General features: G+C 40.0%; 1 protein-coding gene across 5 annotated transcripts in view; it reads left to right on the top strand.

The window, feature by feature from the left end:
- LOC132391499 (insulin receptor substrate 2-like) overlaps positions 1-19,546 on the top strand; it is a 164,637-nt gene that overhangs the window by 113,711 nt on the left and 31,380 nt on the right. For 2 of the 5 annotated variants that reach the window (XR_009511251.1, XR_009511250.1), the window contains one exon: positions 17,186-17,304. The exons of 2 other annotated variants lie outside the window; for them this stretch is intronic. The gene's annotated coding sequence lies outside the window, so the exon portion shown is untranslated. Of the gene's footprint in view, positions 1-17,185; positions 17,305-17,846; positions 18,004-19,546 lie in introns of all 5 variants that reach the window. One more of the 5 variants, XR_009511253.1, reaches the window with a different exon arrangement.

The following is a 19,546-nucleotide window of genomic DNA, read 5'->3' as shown; positions in this document are numbered from 1 at the left end:
AGGACGATTTAGGTTCTCTTTCACGTCGCTTGCTTCGATCCCCGACATCGAACTTCCCACGAAGAATTCACGAAACAGAGCGGCTTAAAGGCACTGACCTTTCCTTCTCCACTACCTTCAATCCTTTCTGGTTACCCAGGGATTAACACAAAGATAGTTAACGAAATCCTTCCAAATAAGGATCAAACAAAGGTCGCCCCCGTTTCACCGTAGAAAGCGATTCTCCTCGATCTTTAACTTCCAACTTCGAATCTTCACTCTCCACTAATTTCCTCGAACTAACAGAATCATAAAGAACCTGCTGGCAATAACCTTTTAAACTTTAGGCATTAAATAAAAACTTCATCCTTCAACCAAACTGCGTCATCTCTTAAAACACGCAGTGGCATGAAGTCAACCTGGCAAATCCAGCCACGAACTGCCCCTCCTCACAGGGTGGGGTCTACCTTTTATAACCTGTAAAAAAAACCCCGTCACATGATCTCTACTGGCGGGAAAATGACGTCACCACCATCACAAGACCATCACCTCAAGTCCAGTACAGCTTCAACCCCAGTCACATGACAAGGGCTCCACTGTCATGTGTCACGAGTACGTAACAGTCTATCTGTCTGTCTGTATAAAGGCAGGAAGGGATTTGTCGGTGTACCAGAGAAAATGACAAGGGACAGAATCCAGGTAGGCTGAGATAAAGACAGGCATAACTTGAGCTCATGTAAATTAGGCTACATCCACACGCCACCAGATAAATCCGTAACCGAAGCTTTTTCTCTTCGTTTTTACCCTCTGTCCACGCTAAAATGGCATTTTTGTCCCCCGGAACCGGAGCTTTTCAGAAACGCTTTCCAGGGTGGATATTTTTGAAAACGCTGCTTGGGCAGATCAGTGTGGATGGGGTAACCGGAGACTTTTGAAAACACTGTCAGACAGCAGCGCACTATTTCATTGTTTTCTTGAACGCAACCTAACAATTTCAGAATAGGCGGCAAAGAGACTGAAGCTAGAAGAGTTAGAAATGTACTCACTAAATACTTTGACCCTTACCTTACTGAATAAATAAGTATATTGTACTCACATTGCCCTGTTTTCTGTCCTTCCTCGTATGAAGGTGGTTTACATATTTATGCAAGTACTTCTCTGACAATAGATGTGTAACAGCCTAATGAAACATTGTATGGAAATACAAGATAACACTGATGCAGACATGTTTTATACATTTAACAAGATGCTTTATTAATGCAACAGAGATGGTCAGTTTTTCAATGTTCGTTGTCATCCGGGTCAATCTGTCCGTGAACTCCCTGTCGGTTGCCACTGTATGCTCCAGTATTTGTTTTGTTTTAGTTTTAAGCTCTCCTGCGCAAGAGCCAACAGCTGTCCATTGTTTCTAGTCTGTAACTACACAAACGCGCTCTATCAAATTCGATACCAAACATGTGGCTTGTTTTCAGTAGATATGTCCTGCGTGTGCGCAGGAGAAGGAGATTCGCTGAAATCTCCGTTTCAGTGTGGATAGAGATATTTTCAAAAACGCATAGTGTGGACGCCTGTCGTTTTTACACGAAACCGGCATTTTCAAAATTATCCGGTCTAGTGTAGCCTTAAACTGGCTATACTTCACATCTGGAGAAAGTGAGTGGTGTTGATGAAGTAGTTCTATGTGAGAACATTGGGAATAAAAGAATTAGCCAGTTAAACTTCTGGGCACTTCCTATTTGTCTTACAGACTTATCACAATTTACTCTGAATTTTCCTAGGGGGCCTATTCCATGAAAAAATTAAAAATCCCTAATTTTACTTAGTGTGTAAGTTAAAACATTTCTTAAGAATTTGCTCTTCTTAATTTTGCATTATATTGGTTCTTGAGACTCATGAAAAATATATGATTTCATGTGAAATTATAATTTTATTTGCAACAACCTTTCCTGTTCAGTGAACTGGAAGGTGTAAATGAAGGCATTTTCAGGGCTGTAAATCAACAGGTTAGTAGTGGTGAGTAGGTTGGTGAAAGCAAGACAAACAAATCAGAAAATGTACCATCTGTAATGGAATTGTGACCAAAGGGAGTGATAACTTAGTAAGTTGTGTAACAATTGCAAAATCACTACAGTTAACAACAAGAAAATATATGACAATGTTATGACAAGGACACTCAAAGCAGCTGTGCAGGTTGACTCTGTAGTTAAGAAGGCGTATGGTGTATTGGCCTTCATCAATCATGGAATTGAACTTAGGAGCCGAGAGGTAAATGTTGTAGCTATACAGGACCCTGGTCAGACCCCACTTGGAGTACTGTGCTCAGTTCTGGTCACCTCACTACAGGAAGGATGTGGAAACCATAGAAAGTGTGCAGAGGAGATTTACAAGGATGTTGCCTGGATTGGGGAGCATGCCTTATGAGAATAGGTTGAGTGAACTCGACCTTTTCTCCTTGGAGCGACGGAGGATGAGAGATGACCTGATAGAGGTGTACAAGATGATGAACGGCATTGATCGTGTGGATAGTCAGAGGCTTTTTCCCAGGGCTGAAATGGTTGCCACAAGAGGACACCAAGGAACTTGAAACTGCTCACCCTTTCCACCTTTAATCCCTCATGAGGACTGGTGCCTGTTCCCTTGACTTCTCCTTCCTGAAATCCACAATCAATTCCTTGGCCTTACTGGCATTATGTGCAAGGTTATTGTTTCAACAGCACTCAACCAGCTGACCTGTACACCTCTGTGTCACCATCTGAAATTCGGCCAACAATTATTATGTTATCGACAAGTTTATTGATGGCATTTGAACTGTGCCGAGCCACGCAATGGTGGGTGTAAGGAGAGTAGAGCAGTAAGCTAAACATGTATCCTTGAGGTGCGCCAGTGTTAGTTGTCGGGGGGGGGAAGGAGATATTATTTCTAATTTGCATCAACTGTGGCCTCCCGGTGAGGAAGTCAAGGATCCAGTTGCCGAGGGAAGTACAGAGGCTCAGCTATAGGAGCTCGTGGATTAAGGCTGAGGGTTTGATGGTGTTGAATGCTGATCTGCAATCAATAAGTAATGGCCTGGCATAGGTAATGATATTGTCCAGTGTGATTGCATCTACTGTGGTGATAGGCAAAGTGCAGTGGGTCTGGGTCCTTGTTTAGGCAGGAGTTAAGTTGATTCTGGTCATGACCAACCTCTCAAAGCACTTCCTCACAGTAGATGAGAGTGCAATTGAGCAATTATTATTGAGGTAACTCACCTACATTTCACGGAAAACGGTGTGCCTGTTACCCTTTTGAAGCAGCTGGGAACCTCTGTCTGCAGCAGTGAGAGATTGAAGACTCTTTGAGCACCCCAGCCTGTTGGCTGCCATAGGTTTTCAGAGCCCTTCCAAGTACTCCATCAGGGCCTGATGGCTTATGAGATTCCACCCTCTTCAAAGGTGTTGTGATTTTGACCTCTGAAATGGAGATCACCGGATGCTGCAAGGATTCATACAGGTGTAGTTTTATTCTCCCTCTCAAAGTGTGCATAAAAGCTCATCTGGAACTGGAGCATCACAACCATTTTTGATGTTAGGTTTTGTCATGTAGGATGTACAGGCCTTCAAACCCTGCCAAAGTTGATGTGTATCCAGATCCATGTCTAACTTCAATCGGAATTGATTTTTTGCTCTTAAAATAGCCTTCCACAGGCTGTACCTCTACATCATATATAGTTCTGGATCACCGGTTTTGAATTCCACTGATCTAGCCTGCACCAGATTATGAGCTCCTGGTTTATCCAAGGCTTTTTGGTTTTGGTATATCCAGTATGTTCCCAAAGACACACACTCATCCATACAGGTCTTGATGAAGTTGGTGACAACTGGGGCGTATTCATTCAGATCTGAAGACGAATCCCTGAATATCATTCAGTCCTCCAACTCAAAGCACCCCTCTGCCTCCCTTGACCATACCTTCTTGGTCCCCACCACCTATATGCCAGGAGTAGAAGTACAGCCGGGCGGTTGGACTTTTCAAGTGGAGGCTTGGGATGGCATCTAATGTTCTAACAGTGGTCAAGTGTGCTGTTCTCTCTGGTTCCACAGGTGATATAATGGTAGTAGCTGTTCAGATACTTCTTCACGCTGGTGTGGTTGAAATCCCATGCAATCATAGGGAAGGCATTAGGGTGCGTTGTTTTGTGACTGCTTGTAATAGTGCTCAACTCCTCCAGTGCCTGCCTGAGGTGGAATATAGTGGTAAACTCCCTCGGCAGATAAAATGGATGACACTTGACTGCTAAATGATCCTGGTCTGGTGAGCAGAATGGTGACGTATTTGCACCATGATGAGTTATTCATGAAATACACTTTCCATCCTCTGCCTTCAAAACATTCAACTGTCTTTGCGAAGAATGGTCACTTATGTTCAGCATGATGAGTCAATCATGAAATACACTCTCCCTCCTTTACCTTCAGCTGTCTTTGCGGAGAACGGTGACACCATCAGGCTGCAGTGCTGCATCCAAAATGGTGGGCATGAGCCATGTTTCCACAAAGCAAAGTACACAGCAGTCCTGGTATCCCTCTGGTACTGCAATTTTGCTCTGAGGTCTTCAATTTTATTTTCTAGAGACTGCACATTTACCAGCTGGATGGTTGGGAGTGAGGGTCATGGCCTCTGCATTTCTATCTTACCTGTAGACAAGCACACCGTTCCTGTTTCTGTTTTCTTAAGGGGAACTGCACTTATGAACTGAGCTTGTTGTCCGGGGTCTGTTGATTTTTGTAAAAAACATCTTAAGGTGACGTTGCTAACTGAAGTAACTATGGCTGTGACTGTGAATCCTAAATGGGAATATTTGATGATTCCCATTGGAGCTGCATGCAAAGAGTTGCCATTTATTGGTGCCATCTTTTCAATGCATTTGAATACTTGAATTTAATTAAAGCCAATATCACACAGTGGTGAAGTGCCCTTTCAATAAATCTAAGTATTTAAATTCATTGAAAAAAGAATGGCAAAAAAACTTAACAATTGTATTCCCACAATATCACTGATTTCTCTCTTTCATGACGCTTTTTTCATCTAAATTCAGTTATTTTGTACACTTGGTCCATACTGGTTGACATATTGAGAAAAATAACTATAGATATTGCATCCCCATTTTAATTCTTTGGAGTGGAATTTCCTTCAACTAACATTTGACTAGTATTCCTTCCTGTCAATTTTTTTCTCCCTTTTTAAACTACCTTTCTCTACCTCATTAGTTTTAAGGTTAATAACCATTGTCAGTAATGACAATAGCAGAACAATGCAAAAACATTTAAAAGAAAGTATGAAGGGATGAATTATTTTGCTAAATCAACATGGGAAACAAGCTAATGGTAGCATTCATGCGTGGGAGAGAAAACTCAGGGTTCAAACCTGCTCTGTGGAATATCAATGTGTAGAGATTGGAATGCTCTTCCTTAATGATTAACAGTGTCATTAACGATGGGTGGCTGTTTGTAGATCTCTCTCTCTCTCTCTCTCTCTCTCTCTCTCCCTCTCTCCCTCTCTCCCTCTCTCCCTCTCTCCCTCTCTCCCTCTCTCCCTCTCTCCCTCTCTCCCTCTCTCCCTCTCTCCCTCTCTCCCTCTCTCCCTCTCTCCCTCTCTCCCTCTCTCTCTCTCTCTCATCATGCCCATTTTGGATGTCACACTTTTACCCAATATAAAGATGCTTGAAAAGTCATCATTCTGTGACTCCATTTCTTCATACTCAAATGAAAGGTGTGAAGACACTACAAACTGAATTACAAACTGGTGTTCAGAGACCTGGATGTAGATTCAATGGGTTATTTGAAAGGCAAATAGTATAATGGCCTTTATGGCAAGAGGAGTGCAATGTTCCAATAATGTAAACAGCATCTGGAATACAACGTAGCAGCCCAGCCTTCCTACCTAAAGAAGCTTAGACTTGCGATAGAGGGAGTGCAGCAACAGTTTAGCAGAGAGATCGGAGGAGATTAAACAGACTAGGCCTATACTCTCCTGAGTTTAAAAGGATGAAAGACATTGACATTAGAATAAACACAATTCTTACGGGACTTGACAGGGTCGATGCAGAATTAATGTTTCTGTCACTGGATTGACTGGAACCAGGAGTCACAGTCCTGTATTAAGGGGAGAGAGATAAGAAGACATTTCTTCACAGAGGATAGTGCATGTTAGGAATAAGAATTTGTCTCAGCAGGGCTGTGTTGGCTTTGTTATTGAACATATCTAAAACAGATCAATAGATTTTTGGATATTAAAGGGATCAAGGGATTAGTAAAGGAAAGTGGCTTGGAGGTAAAAGATGAGTAATGATCTTATTGGTCTGTAGAATAACCATGAAAGGCTGATAGGCCTACTCATGATTTGATTTCTTATGCTTGTCTGAAGGTATGAAAATGACTACTAAAGCACTAGTTAGGGGTTATCAATTTTATTATTTTACATGCTTTGGTCAGTGCTAGGTTTAAGTGCTTTGGTCAGTACTAGGTTTAAATCTGGTCAGTTTGAGGGTTAAGTGGTCTGGTCAGTGCTAGGTTTAAGTGGTCTGGTTCACTATAACCAGTGCATCAATCGTGAGTTGGAGAGCTCCAAGAGAGAAGGCGGCACACAGGTCTGGGAGCAAAGTTTAAAAGGGGAAAGCTTCATGGAAACTCGGCTATAACCGGTGCACCAACCTTGAGCTGGAGAGCATGGAGGGTTCAGGTATAAAAGGGAGACACGACCTAGCAGAGCGATAACTAAAGGAGTGGTCTGAGGCAGAGTGGTCGGGCTTTGGCTCATTCGGGTTTCGGCAAGGTAATTGGGTAGGTGGACTTCATTTATTTTTCCTTGCATTTTTTTTGGAGGACTGGAGAGCATGTCTGTAGGTTTAGTACTTTGCTCTGGGTGTCAGATGTGGGAATCCTGGGATTCTTCCAGTCTCCCAGATGGCAAATCTGCACCGGGTGCACTAAGATGCAGTTCCTGAGAGACAGTGTTAGGGATCTGGAGCTGTGGCTTGCTGACCTACAGCTTATTACGGAAAGTGAGCAGGAAATAGATAGGAGCTACATGAGTTAGTCACCCCGAGGCTGCAGGAGTTAGATAGGGACAGTCAGGGAAGGGAAGAGCTCAGATAGAACAGAGCACCCCTCAGGTCTCAGTAATCGTTATCTTATTTTGGATGCTGTTGAGGGGGTATGACCTGACAGAGGACGACCATGGCAATCAGGTCTCTGGCACTGAGCCTGATTCCATGGTGCAGAAGGGAGAGAAGAAGATGAGGAATGTGGTAGTCATAGGGGATTCCATAGTGAGGGGAACAGACAGGAGGTTCTGTCAGCTTGATAGAGATACCCGCATAGTGTGTTGCCTCCCAGGTGCCAGGGTACGGGGTGTCTTGCATCAGGTGCAGAGTATTCTGAAGGTAGAGGGTGAACAGCAAGAAGTCTTGGTACACATTGGTACCAATAACATAGGTAGAAAAAGGGAGGAGGTCCTGAAGAGAGAATTCAGGGAGTTGGGTAGGAAGCTGAAAAACAGGACCTCCACAGTAGTAATCTCAGGATTGCTGCCTTTGCCACGTGCTAACAAGCACAAGAATAGCAGGATCAGGCATGTTAACGCGTGGCTGAGAGACTGGTGTAGGGGGCAGGGCTTCGGGTTCTTGGATCATTGGAGTCTCTTCTGGGGGAGGAATGACAAAAGGAAGGATAGTACAAAAAGGATGGCTTACACCTGATCCCAAAGGGGTCCAGTATTCTAGTGGCACATTTAATAGAGCTGCTACGGAGGGTTTAAGCTAATTTGGCAGGGAGATGGCTGAGGAAGTGGGAAACAGAAATAAATCAAAGATAGCGTGTAACAGAGATAGTAAGGATGGGCAGGAGATGAGGCATAATCACAGCCAGTAGAGTGAGTTACAGGGCAATAGAGGTGTGGCACAGTTAAAACAAAAAGCAACAAATACTGGACTGAAAGTGTTACGTTTGAATGCACGCAGCATAAGAAATAAAATGGACGATCTTGAAATTCAGCTACAGATTGGCGAGTATGACATCGTGGCCATCTCTGAAACTTGGCTAAAGGATGGCTGCCATTGGGATTGAACATCCAAGGATATACAGTGTATCGGAAAGATAGGTTAGTAGGCAGATGGGGTGATATGACCCTGTGTATAAGAAATAATATTAAATCACTAGAAAGGGATGACTTAGGATCGGATGGTGTAGAGTCTCTCTCGGTTGAGTTAAGAAATGGCAAGGGTAAAAGGACCCTACTGGGAGTTGTATACAGGCCTCCAAACAGCAGCCGGGATGTGGATTACAAATTACAACAGGAGATAGAAAAGGCTTGTCTGAAGGGCAATGTCATGACAATCGTTGGGATTTTAACATGAAAGTGGATTAGGAAAACCAGGTCAGTACTGGACCTCAAGAGAGAGAATTTGTATAATGTCTTAGAGATGGCTTTTTAGAACAGCTTTTTGTTGAGCCCACTAGGGGATCAGCTGTGCTGGATTGGATGTTGTGTGACGATCCAGAGGTGATTTGAGACCTTAAGGTTAATGATCCCTTAAGGAACAGTGAACACAGTATGATCGAGTTCACTTGGAAATTTCAGGAAAAACTAAATTCCAATGTGTCAGTGTTTCAGTGGAATAAAGGAAATTACAATGGCATGAGAGGGGAACTGGGAACTGGCCAAGGTTGACTGGAAAGGGAAACAGTGGCTGAAGTTTCTTCGAAAAATAAGGGAAGTGCAAAACAGACATATTGCAAATAAGAAATTTTCAAAGGGAAAGACACTACTGTGGCTGACAAGTGAAGACAGAGGCAAAATAAAAGCACATGAGAGGCCATGTAAGGAAGCCAAAGCTAGTGGGAAGATGGAGGATTGGGAACCTTTAAAAACTGGCAGAAGGAAACAAAGAAGGTCATTCTGAAGGAAAAGATGAATTATGAAAGGAAGCTGGCAACTAGTAAAAAAGAAAGATACTAAAAGCTTTTTTTTTAAGTGTATAAAGTGTAAAAGAGAGTTGAGGGTAGATATAGGACCAATAGAAAATGACTCTGGAGATCATAATGAGAGATGCAGAGATGGCAGAGGAACTGAATGCGTTCCTCATTCACAGTGATCGGTCTTCACAGTGGAAGACATCTGCAGTATACTGAACATTCAAGAGCGTCAGGGAAGTGAAGTATGTGCAGTGAAAATTATGACTGATAAGGTGCTCAGGAGGCTTAATGGTCTGAAGGTGGATAGATCTCCTGGATCTGATGGAAGGCACCCTCGGGTTCTGAGGAAGTAGCTGGAGAGATTGTAGAGGCATTAGCAATGATCTTTCAAGAATTGATAGATTCTGGCATTGTACCGGATGACTGGAAAATTGCAAATGTTACTCCGCTATTTAAGAAGGATGGGAGACAGCAGAAAGGAAACTATAGACCTGTTAGCCTGACATCAGTGGTTGGGAGGTCACTGGAATTGATTGTTAGGGATGGGATTATGGAGTACCTGGAGGCACATGACAAGATAGGACAAAACTGGCATGGTTTCCTGAAAGTAAAATCCTGCCTGACTAACCTACCTCAATTTTTTGAGGAAATTACAAGCAGGGTAGACAAAGGAGATGCTGTAGCTGTGGTGTACTTAGATTTTCAGAAGGCCTTTGACAAGGAACCGCACATGAGGCTGCTTAGCAAGTTAAGATCCCATGGAATTACAGGAGAGTTACTAGCATGGATGGAGCATTGGCTGATTGGCAGAAAACAGAGAGTGGGAATAAAGGAATCCTATTCTGGCTGGCTGCTGTTTACTAGTGGAGTCCCACAAGGGTTAGTGTTGGGACTGCTGCTTTTAACGATGTATGTCAATGATTTGGATTATGGTATTAATGGATTTGTGGCTAAATTTGCCAATGCTACAAAGATAGGTAGTTTTGAGAGAGCCTGCAGAGATACTTGGATAGTTTAGGGGAATGGGCAAAGAAGTGACAAATGAAATACTATGTTGGAAAGTGTATGGTCGTGGACTTCAGTGGAAGAAATAAACAGGCAGACTATTATTTAGATGGGGAGATAATTCAAAATGGGGAGATGTAAAGGAACTTGGGAGTCCTTGTGCAAGATACCCTAAAGTTTAACCTCCAGGTTGAGTCAGTGGTGAAGAAGGTGAATGCAATGTTGGCATTCATTTCAAGAGGAACAGAATATAAGAGCAGGGATGGGATGTTGAGGCTCGAAAACGCACATGTGAGACCACACAGTATTGTGTGCAGTTTTGGGCTCCTTATTTTAGGAAGGATATACTGCTATTTGAGAGGGTTCAAAGAAGATTCACAAGAATGATTCAAGGAATGAAAGGGTTACCATATGAGGAATGCCTGGGAGCTCTTGGGCTATATTCCCTGGAGTTCAGGAGAATGAGCGGGAATCTCATAGAAGCATTCTGAATGTTAAAAGGCCTGAACAGATTAGATACGGCAAAGTTATTTCCCATGGTAGGGGAGTCTAGGACAAGAGGGCACGACTTCAGGATTGAAGGACATCCATTTAGAAGAGAGATGTCGAGAAATTACTTTTGTCAGAGGGTGGTAAATCTATAGAATTTGTTATCATAAGGGACTGTGGAGGCCAAATCATTGGGTGTACTTAAAGCACAGGTAGATAGGTTCTTGATTAGCCAGGGCATCAAAGAGTATGGGGTGAAAGCAGGGGAGTGGGGATGACTGGAAGAATTGGATCAGTCCATGATTGAATGGCAGAGCAAACTCAATTGACTCAATTGGCCTACTTCTGCTCCTATATCTTATGGTCTCATGGTCTTATGGTCGGTGCTAGGTTTTAAGTGGTTTCGTCAGTACAGGTGGCCCCGTTTTTTGAACGTTTACTTTATGGCAGCTCGCTGTTACAAAAGACCTACATTAGTACCTGTTTTCGCTAACCAAAGAGGATTTTTGCTTTTACGAAGAAAAGACACCTGCTGTATAACCATATAACAATTACAACATGGAAACAGGCCATCTTGGCCCTTCTAGTCAGTGCCGAACGCTTAGACTCACCTAATCCCACTGACCTGCACTCAGCCCATAACCCTCCACTTTCCTGTCCATATACCTACCCAATTTTGCTTTAAATGACAATTCCGAACCTGCCTCTACCACTTCTACTGGAAGCTCATTCCACACAGCTACCACTCTCTGAGTAAAGAAATTCCCCCTCATGTTACCCTTAAACTTTTGCCCCTAAGTCTCAACTCATGTCCCCTTGTTTGAATCTCCCTCATAATTTTAAATACCTCTATCAAGTCCCCCCTCAGCCTTCTACGCTCCAAAGAATAAAGGCCTAACTTGTTCAATCTTTCCCTGTAACTTAGGTGCTGAAACCCAGGTAACATTCTGGTAAATCTCCTCTGTACTCTCTCTATTTTGATGACATCTTTTCTATAATTCAGTGACCAGAACTGTACACAATAATCCGAATTCGGCCTTACCAATGCCTTGTACAATTTTAACATTACATCCCAACTCCTATACCCAATGCTCTGATTTATAAAGGTCAACATACCAAAAGCCTTCTTCACCACCCTATCCATATGAGATTCCACCTTCAGGGAACTATGCACCATTATTCCTAGATCACTCTGTTCTACTGTATTCTTCAATGCCCTACCATTTACCATGTATGTCCTATTTTGATTATTCCTACCAAAATGTAGCACCTCACACTTATCAGCATTACACTCCATCTGCCATTGCTCAGCCCACTCTTCTAACTGTCCTAAATATCTCTGCAAACTTTGAAAACCTACTTCATTATCCACAACGCCACCTACCTTAGTATCATCTGCATGCTTGCTAATCCAATTTACCACCCCATCATCCAGATCATTAATGTATATGACAAACAACATTGGACCCAGTACAGATCCCTGAGGTACACCACTAGTCACCGGCCTCCAACCTGACAAACAGTTATCCACCACTACTCTCTGGCATCTCTCATACAGCCTCTGTTGAATCCATTTTACTACTTCAATATTAATACCTAACTATTGAACCTTCCTAACTAACCTTCTGTGTGGAACCTTGTCAAAGGCCTTACTGAAGTCCATAAAGACAACATCCACTGCTTTACCCTCATCAACTTTCCTCGTAACCTCTTCAAAAAATTCAGTAAGATTTGTCAAACATGACCTTCCACACACAAATCCATGTTGACTGTTCCTAATCAGACCCTGTCTATCCAGATACTTATACATACCATCTCTAAGAATACTTTCCTTTAATTTACCCACCACTGACGTCAAACTGACAGGCCTATATTTTCTAGGTTTACTCTTAGAACCCTTTTTAACAATGGAACCACATGAGCAATACACCAATCCTCCGGCACCATCCCCGTTTCTAATGACATTTGAAATATTTCTGTCAGAGCCCCTGGTATTTCTACACTAACCTCCCTCAAGGTCCTAGGGAATATCCTGTCAGGATCGGGAGATTTATCCATTTTATATTCCTTAAAAGCACCAGTACTTCGTCCTCTTGAATCATCACAGTTTCGATAACTACCCTACTTGTTTCCCTTACCTTACACAATTCCATATCCTTCTCCTGAGTGAATACCGAAGAAAAGAAATTGTTCAAAATCTCCCCCATTTCTTTCGGTTCCACACATAGCTGTCCACTCTGATTCTCTAAGGGACCAATTTTATCCTTCACTATCCTTTTGCTATTAATGTAACTGTAGAAATCCTTCGGATGTACTTTCAGCTTACTTGCCAAAGCAACCTCATATCTTTTAGCTTTTCTAATTTCTTTCTTAAGATTCTTCTTACACTCTTTATATTGCTCGAGCACCTCATTTACTCCGTGCTGCCTATATTTATTGTAGATATCTCTCTTTTTCCTAACCAAGTTTCCAATATCCCTTGAAAACCATGGCTCTCTCAAACTTTTAACCTTTCCTTTCAACCTAACAGGAACATAAAGATTCTGTACCCTCAAATTTCACCTTTAAATGACCGCCATTTCTCTATTACATCCTTCCCATAAAACAATTTGTCCCAATCCACTCCTTCTAAATCCTTTCACATCGCCTCAAAGTTAGCCTTTCTCCAATCAAAAATCTGAACCTGTATCTGGTCCTATCCTTCTCCATAATTATATTGAAACTAATGGCATTGTGATCACTGGACCCGAAGTGCTCCCCAAGAAATACCTCTGTCACCTGACCTGTTTCATTCCTTAACAGAAGATCCAACACTGCCCCTTTTCTAGTTGGTACCTCTATGTATTGCTGCCAAAAACTATCCTGCATACATTTTTCCAACTCCAAACCATCCATACCTTTTACAGTATGTATACGTGTGTTTACCCTGAAAAAGACTACCGTGACCGTGAAGCCTTGTGTGGGCAGTTGTGTGCACATGTGTGTATGTACCGATTTTTTTTCTCCAAATCGATTTTGGCTTGCTGTCTTACCCATTCTGATAAGTGAAACTACACCGTACATACAATATTTCTACTTTATGTAGGCTGTATATTTATCATATCATTCCTGCTTTTACCATATGTTCATGTTATTTTAGGTTTTATGTGTTATTTGGTATGATTTGGTAGGTTATTTTTTGGGTCTGGGAACGCTCAAAAATTTTTCTCATATAAATTAATGATATTTGCTACTTCACTTTACAACATTTAGGCTTACAAACGGTTTCACAGGAATGCTCTACCTTTGGGTAGCAGGACAAACCTGTACTAGGTTTTTATGTGAGTGAGGTTAATCCAGAAAAAACTGATTAATTGATCCATTGTATGAGAAAGTTGGGTTTTAGGGAATCCTAGCTAGACAGTGAAAGTTAATGATATAAAGTGTATCAAGTGTAGTGATAATATACAAACTGTCAACTAATATTGATTTGTCAATTTAAGACTAATAGCAAAAGAAGTTTCTGACAATAATCTGAATAATCTTGAAAGTGTAACTTCTTATGTGTTGGAGATCTTAGTGGATGATAAATAAGCCTTTTGATTAGTATTGATTAGTATCGCTTAATATTTAGGTGAAGTCAGTAAGAATGTCTTGGAATTTACAGACAGCTTTCTGAATTGCTTCACTCTTCATCATAATTTATTGTTTTTTTTACCATTTTACAACAGAGTGCTGTAGCTATGTGATTTTTTGTGGTCGGTAACTTGACCTCCAATAATAGATACAATAATGAAATGCTGTTGAATATATTATTTGCATTATTATAAGATATAGGTTCTTCCCAGTGTGCAAAACCCAGTTTAGGTCCAGCCCAACAAAGGAATGAGTGTATGGGAGACTGGCCGAATGGATTTGTCAACTGCTGTAGAATTGCAGGGATCTTTTTTTTTTGGTGGGTTCCGAACATTTCTTCATGTCCCTTCTGCACTGTCACCCCTCTACCAGCACCCATAAGCCTCAACAAATAGAGCAGGGAGCACTATCGAGTCAGTGTGGCTTACTGTCAAACACTGTTTCCATATCTACTTGCTCTCAATTTCTGTTACCTGCAGCAACACACTGGTTAGTTCATTACCAACTTATGAACAGTTCAGAGTTACAAGGTTCAAGATTCATTATATGGTCAAAGCTTGCATATACAACTCTGATATTTCTCTTCTCCAGATAGTCATGAAATACACATGAAAAGTAAAAGAAACAAAACTCACAGATCCCAGAGTCCCCGACCCCCTCCCCACAGAAAAAAACTGTGACAATAACAATCCCTGACCCCTCCACGCAGAAAAGGAACAGCAAAAATAACAATCCCTAACCCCTCCCCCCAAAAAAAAACAGCAACTAAACAATCCCCAACCTCTCTCCACAGAAAAAACAGCAAAAAACCATCCCCAACCCCTCCCACAGAAAAAAAAACAATAAAACAATTCCCAACCCCTCCCCAAAGAAAAAAAACAGCAACAGTAACAATCCCAACCCCTCCCCATGGAAAATGCAGCAATAAAACAAACTCCCACCCCTCTCCACAGAAAAGGAACTGAATCAGAATCAGGTTTATTATCACCAGCATGTTACATGAAATATGTTAACTTAGCAGAGAGAGCTAGATGTTAATCTAGCAGGGAGAGAAAAAATAATAAGTAAATCTTATTTAGTATGCTTTACACTGTATATGTATATTGAATAGATTAAAAATTGTGCAAAAAAACAGAAATATTATTAAAAGTGAGGTAGTGTCCAAGGGCTCAATGTCCATTTAGGAATCAGATGGCAGAGGGGAAGAAGCTGTTTCTGAGTTGTTGAGTGTATGACTTGAGGGTTCTGTGCCTCCTTCCTGATGGTAACAGTGAGAAAATGACAGAACAGCTTGATGTTGAGCCCATTAGGGGATCGGCTGTACTGGATCGGGTATTGTGTAATGAACCAGAGGTAATTAGAGAGATGGAAGTAAAGGAACCCTTAGGAGGCAGTGATCATAACATAATTGAGTTCACTGTGAAATTTGAGAAAGAGATGTCGAAATCCGATGAGTTGGTATTTCAGTGGAGTAAAGGAAATTACAGTGGCATGAGAGAGGAACTGGCCAAGGTTGACTGGAAAGGGACACTAGCAAGAAGGACGGCAGAGCAGCAGTGGCTGGAGTTTATGTGAGAAGTGAGGAAGGTGCAAGGCAAATATATTCCAAAGAAGAAGAAATTTTCAAATGGAGAAAGGATGCAACTGTGGCTGACAAGAGAAGTCAAAGCCAAAGTAAAAGCAAAGCAGAGGGCATACAAGGAAGCAAAAATTAGTGGGAAGACAGAGGATTGGGAAGTTTTTAAAAGCTTACTAGGGGTGGAGTTTCAAGATGGCGACGTAAACATCTGCCTTTTAGGCGCTCTTCACTTTTCTAACTATAATCACCCTTTAATCAAATCTTTTCGAATTTAATCAAATGAGTTGATATTTTCGATTGACTTTTTTTTCCCTAAAACTATATTTGATCTAACTTTGCCGAATTTAAAATGGCTACAAGTAAGAAATCGTCTAAGGAGCCTTTATCTATCGACGCAATTTCTAATCTTCTGGACGTTAAATTTGCAAGTTTGGAAAACAAGATGGGAAGTAAAATGTCAAGTTTGGAAAACAAGCTTACCACGAAAATGTCTGAACTTGAAGGAGCTGTTAAATCGCTTGATACTAAGTTTCAGTCGCAGGCAACGGATATTCAGCGGCATGAAGATAAGTTGGAGACTCTTGAAAAATTAATTGTTGAAAAAGCATGTACACTTGAGGAGTTGGATAAGAAGGTACAATCGACTCTTAAAGTTGTAAATCTGCATAAGTTCAAAATTACTGATCTCGAAAATCGATCTCGCAGACAGAATTTGCGAATTATCGGGTTTCCCGAAAAAGTTGAGTCCGGTGATTTAACTGAATTTTTCTCTAAATTACTGTGGGAAATTTTCGGTGATGAAGGTTTGCAAACTAAACCTGTTATTGACCGTGCTCACAGAGTTGCGAGGTTTTCGTCAATGACTGATAAACCACGAGCGGTGATTGTTCGCCTTCATTATCCTCGTGAGAAAGAGCTTTTAATTCGATTAGCTCGTAAAAAAGGTATGATTTCTTACAATAACTTCCAATTTCGAATTGTTGAGGATTATTCTTATGAGGTTATGAGAGCCAGAATCGCTTTTAAACCAGTGATGGCAGAGATTTATTCGATTGGACTTAAACAAGTTTTAATGTATCCAGCGAAGCTTAGAATTACGCTGAGCGACAACAATCAGCAAATTTTTAACACTCCGGGAAGAAATTTGTTGAAGAATTTCGATCTTCTACTGCAACTTGAACTATGCGTTATGTGGAAGATTTTTCGGAGAGAGGATATCTTTCTATCTTAAGTTTTAACCTATGAAGCTGGGTTATAACTTTTTATTTTGATCTATGGATCTGGTTTTTTTTACTATCATCATTGTTTATAGATGTTCTTTTTAACTTTTATAATATCTTTTTTTCTTTCTGTTTTGGTTATATACGTTTATATTTTGCAATAATGATTTACTTTTTTTTTAAAATGTTGTTTCTTTTTCCCGTAAGATTCTGTTTTTTTGTAAGTATTTATTTGTTTGCCTGTACTCAGAAATGGGACGAATGTTTTGGATTTTTGGTCTTTTTTTATATATATATATTGTACTGTTTATTATATCCTTTTTTTTAAATCTTATTTTGTCTTTTAACAGATTGCTGAACTCACATTTGTATTTAGTAATATGGCTTTTTCAAAATGGCGTTTCTTCTTCCCATAAGTCTTTGCTCTTGAAACGTCATCTTGTATTTGAACACGGGATTTTTTTTAAAGGTATATTACACTTTTAAATTTTGATGTTTATACTTTTTTTACTAATGATTGTTTTATTATATTAGTTTTCTTTTATTCTGATTGATATATATTTTTTTTGCAACTCTATATCTTAATTTGGGTGTTATATAGTTTTCTTTTAATCTTTTTATAGAGCTGCCATCTTGAAATGGGGGTAATATTAGTATTAGATTATGCGCTTGCTGCTTGGCTTTTTTTCAAAGGGTGGGGGGAGGAGGTAGGGATCTTTTTTCACGCTTTTGCTTTTTATTTTTTTGCTTTTAGTTTATGGGCCGACTTTAAATTATTAATATTGTTGAGGTGTCATGTTCTCCGGTTGCTCCTGAATCAATTTTCCTCCTTCCTGAATTGTGGGTTATGTGTCTTTTTAACCTTTTATGATACACACAACTAATATTAGTATGATGGATAAATCTGTTAATTTTATCTCCTGGAATACTAATGGTTTAAATCATCCGATTAAACGTAAAAAAATATTTAAAGTATTCCATAGACTAAATGCTAATATTATTTTTGCACAGGAGACCCATATCAGGAGGGAGGATAATCAACGTTTTTTTAGGTTCTGGAAGGGTCAACAATTTCACTCGAATTGTACCGCTAAAATTAGGGGTGTGTCTATTTTTATAGACCCCTCAATTTCGTTTACACATCATGAAATTATTTCTGACCCACAGGGTAGGTTTTTGTTGATAACTGGCTTACTTTTCCATCGGAAAGTTGTTCTAGTTAATATTTATGCTCCAAACTTTGACTGCCCTGAATTTTTTAAACGTTTATTTACTTCCCTTCCTAATCTAAATGAATATATGTTGATAATGGGTGGAGATTTTAATTGTTGTTTGAATCCTTCGATGGATAGATCTAAACCTATTCGTACTCTTCCGAACAGATCAGCCCTACTTATTAATTCGTTTATGGTTGATTCGGGAATTACAGAAATATGGCGGTTTTTGAATCCTAAAGATAAAGAATTTTCATTTTTTTCACATGTATATCATAGCTATTCTAGAATTGACTATTTTCTTATTGATCATCGGTTACTAACAGATGTTATTGATTGTAAATATGATTCTATTACTATTTCGGATCATGCACCTTTGAAGTTATCTATTAAGATTTCGGACTATTCCAATAATATCAGATCTTGGAGGCTTAACGCTTCTTTGCTTCAAGACCCAGAATTTATCACCTATATAAAACAACAAATTGACTTGTTTTTCTCAACAAACTGTACTGAAGAAATCGACAGAGGAATACTTTGGGACTCTTTTAAGGCTTTTATTCGTGGACAAATTATCTCATATTCTGCTGGTAAAAGAAAACAAAGATATTTAGATATTGCTTTATTAGTGGATAAAATCAAGGAAATTGATAAGATTTATTCCGTGACTCCTACCAAAGAACTTTATAAGAAGAGAGTTGAGCTTCAAATGGAACATAGTTTACTATTATCTTCTTCAATTGAAAATCAATTAATTAGGACCAGGGCTCAATTCTATGTTCACAGTGATCGTACTGGTAAACTGTTAGCTAATCAATTAAAAGCTATCTCGATTAAGCGACAAATTATTAAAATTTGCAAACAAGACGGTAATTTAACTACTGATCATAAAGAAATTAATAATACCTTTCAAGATTTTTATAAATCTCTATATCAATCAGAATTTGATGGTGACCAGTCCATGATAGATAATTTTTTTAACAATTTGAATATTCCTAAACCAGGGGTCAGCAACCTTTACCACTGAAAGAGCCACTTGGACCCGTTTCCCACAGAAAAGAAAACACTGGGAGCCGCAAAACCCGTTTGACATTTAAAATGAAATAACACTGCATACAACGTTTTTTTTGCCTTTATGCTATGTATAAACAAACTATAATGTGTTCCATTTATGAAATTGATGAACTCCTGCAGAGAAAACGAAATTACATTTCTGCATGCAACAAAAACATTTTGAACTCCGAAAAAAAGACGTTGGGTTGAAGGTTACTTTTAAGTAAAATACTCAACGTCTATTTGAGTCCTTCTTGTATTTATGAAAAACGCCAAACTTAAATTTGCCGCCAGCAGCAAACCAAAAATAACATCAGCCAGCTATCAGCCTGAAAAATAAAAGGACTATTTCACTGAACAATGAAAAAATATGAATATACATAAAATAATAGGCAATTAAAATATTTATCATACTTGGTTAATGGGATTTCTGCTCCTGGACCT

Source organism: Hypanus sabinus, chromosome 3, assembly GCF_030144855.1.
Source record: "Hypanus sabinus isolate sHypSab1 chromosome 3, sHypSab1.hap1, whole genome shotgun sequence".
Classification (NCBI taxonomy): domain Eukaryota; kingdom Metazoa; phylum Chordata; class Chondrichthyes; order Myliobatiformes; family Dasyatidae; genus Hypanus; species Hypanus sabinus.
Note: the sequence above shows the minus strand (reverse complement) of the source record. Positions and strands in the feature narration are given on the sequence as shown.